Below are 6595 nucleotides of genomic sequence, written 5' to 3'. Positions count from 1 at the left end.
GGATGAGATGAGGCATTACTGACATTAGAGATCCAATGCAAGAAATGACAGAACAGTAAAATGATAAATAAGAACGGAAATAAACACAGAAAGATGCAAGTCAACTTCTCAAAATAGCACGAAAATCAACTTTACTAATCCTGGCACGGCCTGTAGTGAGTCAGACACTTTTCTCCCACCATACAAAGTGACGTTTGCAGCCCCCAAATATTCGTAACTGAGACAAAATTATTCACTGAGACAAAAATATACATTGTCCAGTTAGAGGAAGAGAGGTGTGCAGAAACCTCCAGCTCTGTCTTCCAGGTCTGTTAAACGGATCATGAACTAAAATAAGTACAAGATGACATTTTGCTAGCTTGACAAATACTGTAGAAGTAAATTCAACCCAGGGATGCCAATGCATATAGAATTTAAACTTTAAATGACAGTCTGCCAACAGTACAACATTGCTCCCCTCACTTTTATAGAGCTTTACAGTGAGTTTCAGATGTTTGCACCACAACTTTACTGTTTTGGTTCACTCTCATTGCTCTCTTAGCTTGATTTACAGCCCTAGCATCAACTGTTTTCAGTCATAAAGCTCTAAAAACCCTCTGTACCCTACCTGATCAACAGGCAGAATTACCAACTAGCTTAAGATCAAACATAGAGGAGCATTTAGCAGCTACAAAGTCAAATATTTTCCTAGAACGTTAAAGCATGCCAAGAAGAGTTCAAAGAAAGTAAATATAAAGGTTCTGAACAGCATTAAAAGCTAAGTTGTGAGTTTCTGTCTCAGATTTTCAGCTCCCTGTTCTAACAGCTTAGGAGCACAGTAATTCAGTGCTGCCTCAGCAAATGTTCTTCATCTTTTGTTCTTAAATGGCCAACTTTAACACTAAATTCAAACTCTGCAAGCCTGTTTCTATACATTGCCCTCATGACACAGAGTGCTCAAAAATCACAAAGTAGGAAGAGCTCTCTGTGCAGCTCCCTTGACCCCAGAAGTTTAGCAGTTTGTGTAAGATTCTTCTTAAAACCTGAGCCACACCGTGGTCCACCACAGGACGTTAAGGTTTGGATCTTAACACATACTGCATACTGGGCCTGTCCAAACTGCTTCGGGCTAAGCATGGGGAGGTCGGTAAAAGAGCCTGGTCGAGAGAACGCGCTGACCTTACTGAGTTTGCTGGGAGTTTGCTACAGAATGTAAAGGCTGATGGGTGAGGGGGAGTCATGACAAAGAAAGTGAAGAGCAATAGAAGAAAGTGCAAGAGAGAGAGACAGCTAGTGAAGAAAGTGGGCGATTGTTCATATGAGTTGGTTGTCATGGTAACAAGTGATGAGGCTCAGAATGATCACAGAAGATTTTTGTAAAGAAAGTGCAAATACATACAGTTGATACATAATTACATTAGACATGACATGCCAGCACAGGGCAGCGTGGGACCTGTGTGATGGAAACTTCAAAAGTTTTCATTAATACATGTAACTTTCAAACTTTAAACAAATGACCATTTATTTTTCATTGAATTAACTGTATTACAGTGAATCAGGAAAAATATGGTTTCATTAAGTAATCAAAGGCAGTTTCATAAACTAATTGGGTTGTTTGCAAGGAGATAAAATTATGTTAGCAAACATGTTATGATTCTATAGGTTGCATATAGTGTCGGTAGCGTCAGCATAATTGATGATGAAATCTCACACATTCAAAATTTACCATCTGAACTGTTGCACTTTGAAATACATGTTTTTATAAATGGTGACACTGTCCTCCGAGGAAACAAACACTGTGAGTTGTTTCAGCAAACTCCCCAAAATGTTTGTTTACATTTTAGTGACGAAGCTGTCTACTGGTCATAGCAACTGTTACTGTTCTCTGCTGAGAGTAAAAGTCTGAGTTGTCTGACCTTATTTACTTGTCTATGTAAATTTAAGTCAAACCATCTTTTCCAAACTTTAATAACATCGCTTTAGTGCCAGAACCAAACCAGAGCATCACAGCAGAAAACATATTTATTTTTCAACAGTGATCACTGAAATTCAATTTGGAAGGCAGTGACAAACAGCGGTGACCTGTCAGTAGTTGCATCAGATCAGACAGTGTTTTTGAAAGCAGTGTGTGTTTTAATTTGGAGGATTTGTTGCAATGCAATTTGTCCCTGTTTAGATTTTTTAATCTGTTCCTCTTGACACATGAAATAAATTAGCATGTTCTGTGTGCCATGCAATTGCAATTTAGGCACCAACAATAGCTGTTCCGCTTCCCCTAACTAGTTTGAGATGGCCCTTAATTAACTTTCCACATAAACCTGCTTGTTCACAACCTGTATAATCCTCATTTACCTTGCTCTGTTGGACCATAGTTTTAGAGGTATTGTTTGGCTCAGATGTCTCAGCAACTGCCTTGTGGAGAGCAACATTATCATAATCAAGAGTCCCTTAGAGCCACAAAAATTGTTTTCTTTTAACTCTTTCTTGGACAACACCCTGTTCTGTTGTTTTGCCACATGAAGCTGAAACCTATCAATGTTCTGATTTGTTGGTGATGCTGAGAAACTAAAACTTAGTGAGCTATGGGCGACTTTGAATGCCTGTCCCCTTTGGTGAAACAAGACAAAGCACAAGCACACCACCAATGGAGCCTGTGCTGATCTTCTTTGTCTTACTTTGACCAGAGGGACAACGGCTTTCTTCTCCAAGTGAGAGCCAACATGGCAGATCTAAACAAATACTGCAGAAAGTTATGGATATCTGCACAACCAGTACAGGCAACTGGTTGAGTAGACTGATTGTCTTGTAGTCAGCTCAACAGGCCTAGTGGCAATGGTGGTACATTTTAGCAGCTACATTAGATGACCACAGATAACAAAGCCATCAAATGGAAAAAAATAACTGCAGTGAGAAGATCCTGTAGGCAGAGTAGAGTGAGGTCCACAACCGCCCGCAATAGACCCAATGAGCACAGTCTTTGGGAAGAACATTTTGCCTGGCAGAATCACATGACAGTGCCCTGTCCCCATGTTAACCTGCTGAAGTCAGGTAATGGGATAATAAACAACAGTGAGCCCCTGGGCTAATGTCATCCAACACACACTGTATGATGTATGTGAATGGCAATGTGAGCAACCCTGGATTTAAGGTGTTGGCTCACACAGTGTCTCAACCCTTGTCAACAAGGACACATACTTCATTGTACCTCCACTGCTCTGACAACAGCTAAGCAGCCACAGCTCTTCATTTACACTTCTGCCTGGAACTGCCTTTAGGAAAAGTCATCCAAAAGTCATAGTCTCCCTTTGTAGCTGAACATAAAGAAATGTCAACCCATAGGTTGTCTTCTTTTATGTTGACAACTAAGAGATCATTGTCAGTGTGGACCGCACTTCTCTTTAGTCAAAGGCAGGCGCTCTGGATGAGCCACAGCAGAGACCTGCAGGAAGCTGGGAAAGCCTACTGGACCAGAACTTCCTGCTGTTTTCTATGAACTGTGGATTTCAGAGTGTATCATACCACACTTTAAGATCCCTTCAAAATAAGTCACTTTTCAGTTTCTGTATTTTATTTCTTTTGGCACAGATTTCACTCTTCTTCATTATTTAAAGCCTGAGTCTGTCAGCAAGCAAAATACTTCCTGCAAGTTTGTCATAATGCCTAAAAAAGTCTGCTGATGAAGAGGACACAGCTCATTGTCAATTATTCAAATATAAACGTTAATTTCATATACATAAATTGGGTCAGTTGGACCACTTTTTTCAAATAAAATCTTATAAAACATCACCAGACCTGCAGAGACCCACAGTGATTGTCAGACCATCTACAGAAAATAATACCTCACACAGCAAGTAGCCGTCAGGCAGCAGTAAACATACCTTATCGTGCTGACACCCGTGGTCTGAGTCACTCTTAATCATTCCGGGCTCTTCTCCCCTCCAGCATCTCTTGTGTCTACTTTCTTTGATGTATCTGCACATTTGTGGTGTTTAAATGTTTAGCATGCTCTTTCAGTGCTTTATAGTATGCACCTATGAAAGCGAGTGTCTAAGTGTGTTTTGTGTGCCCTTTCAGGAGTGGATAATTTACCCCAGACATGAGAGATATTGTCATGCCAACGCCTGTTTTAGATGAAACAAGGTCTCTGGGATGACAGCAGCTGCTGCCCCTGGGTGAGTGTTTCTCTCCTCTAAACCCCATTTGTTTACTGTAACTTTCCCTGTCTCCTCTCCTCTCCTCTGTCTGCATACTGGTTCCCTCACTATGTGTCCGTGTCCTCTTCTGCTGTGTGTCTCATCCGCTCTTCGTGCTCTGCTGTGACAGATAACAGAGGTCACTGTTTACTCTCATTTATCAGTCAATCATCACCCACCCACACTTCCAAACAGACATTTTTCCATCCCCCAGCCTTTTTTTGAAATAATTTTTGAGAACAATGCAGGCAATTATAATGTGTATTTGAAACGCGTGATGACCGACAATACTGACAGGTGACAAATCAAAGGAAGAACCTGAAAAAGTGAGTAGTCTCTTCCAGGATGACAGTATCCCCATCTAGATGGCACGGGGGGGGTTCGTCACTGAATGGTTTGATGAGTATGAAAATGATGTGAATCATATGCTATGACCTTCATAGTCACTAGATCTCAACCCAGTTGAACACCTATGGGGAATTATGGAGGAACATGTTAGACAGCATCTCCACCACCAATATCAAAACAATGAATATCTTTTGGAAGAATGCTGTTCATCCCTCCAGTAGACTTCAGATGCTTGGAGAGTCAATGCCAGGGTGCACCTTATGAAGACACATTATGGTGGGTTTTCCGTTTATTTGTAACCTGTCTGTATGTGATTATTTTTGCCAAGTGTAGCAAATTATTACTAATAGGGTAGAGTTGCTATATTATGTGGTCAGTGTATTAAATCATTAGACAAAGGGACTCTCAAGATATTAATTTGTCCATTTGGTAAATGGTTAGATACGAGGAAGGGCAAGATTTTATTATGTTGTCAGTGTGATAAAATCTTGGATCACTAAATGCTCAGAGGAAACCTTAGTCTTAAAAGCCTCTTGACTGTGACCCTTTTTAGATGTGGATCCCAAGCATTTCTCTAAGTCTTTGTCTCGATTGTTGCTGACCATTATCATAATAAGAAGCACAAGATCAAATCTGAGTTTCAATTAAGTGAAGGTTATTCAAGTGCCCCCCTCCACTTGCCAAACCCATTTGATGCCTGCAATTGTTTAGAGCTATGTTATAAGTGTACATTTGTAATAGTTCTAGCCAAGTATATGCAGAAATTCCATATAAAAGTTTAAAATAAGGCCTAGATATTCTTGTATTGCCCATTATGTTTAGTTTGGCCACAGCCTTGGAGAATGATTAATTCATTAGTGTGCTGTCTTTATATATGAAGGTGCCTGCTTCTTTCTTGACACCTCACTGAAGGACCATTTTTAAAATATGTTTAATGTGCAAGCTTCCAGTTTAACTGCAAACATGAATAATGACTAATTTTTATGGGCAATGAAATAACAGATTGAGAATTAGTTAGAAGGAGAAATATCCGTAGGACAGAGAGAAATGAGGCAATGCTACCAGTGACTGGCAATCCTGAAAACCTCATGGAGAGAAAGAATCAAAAGTGCACACCGTTCACCATGTTAATTTGTTATAGCAACAAGCCTGTATGCAATGAACATCTTGAAGAGCAGAGGGAAGACTTGCCTTACGTAACTGTTGATGTTGGCACTGCCTCAGCGGAAAGCGGAGTAGACACCCTAATGCAGGGGTTCACACATGTTTTCATTTCATTAACCCAGAGGATTACATGCCCATTAGGCTCATTTTCTCATTTTGTTGGGCAGCTTCCCTGTGGGAATAATTCATAGACCCGGAAAGGCGCCCTGAGGGACCCCACTTTAAAATTAACCACAACCTCTTCCCGGCCAACCACAGAGGGTCCTCATTATCCTGCTGGTGATGTTACCATATACCAGAAACAATGTTATGTGCCGTGGCTCTCCTCATACGAGGCCTGCTGGAATAACATAATCTAATCATCCCTCCAATAAGACTGTCTCATTCTAACTAGATCATAGCTTCTGTCTACCTTAGTTGCTCTTCTTGATGAGGTTTCCATGGTGCTCACACACATACACGCACACAATCACCAGCACAGATACAAACAGGCTAAGAGCCGCACCCCTTTTTTTGGCTCGACCCGAACAACATTGTCCTTCCATTCTATCTCATTGCCTGATATCCAAGCAACACGTCTTCCTCACACTCAAGTGCCCACCTCCACTTCCTCCTCTTCTCTTATCTAATCACAGCTCTAATAATAAGATCAAACAAGATCCCAGGTCCTTGTAGTTTACCCATGTACCCTTCCTTTAGAATGGCCGTTACTCTCCACACCATCCCAGGACTCTCCTCATCCCTGCTTTCCACAAGCACACTGGCACACACACACACACACGCACCTCTCCCTCGCCCTCCTTCCCTCTACACGCCCCACATACATCAGTATGTCTTTAGCACTGGCCGGGCTGTGCAGGCAGTGAGAGGAGAGAGAGTATTAGCATTCAGAGCACGAGGGGGGGGGGGGG

Source organism: Monopterus albus, unplaced genomic scaffold, assembly GCF_001952655.1.
Source record: "Monopterus albus unplaced genomic scaffold, M_albus_1.0 scaffold70.1, whole genome shotgun sequence".
NCBI classification, from domain to species: domain Eukaryota; kingdom Metazoa; phylum Chordata; class Actinopteri; order Synbranchiformes; family Synbranchidae; genus Monopterus; species Monopterus albus.
Note: the sequence above shows the minus strand (reverse complement) of the source record.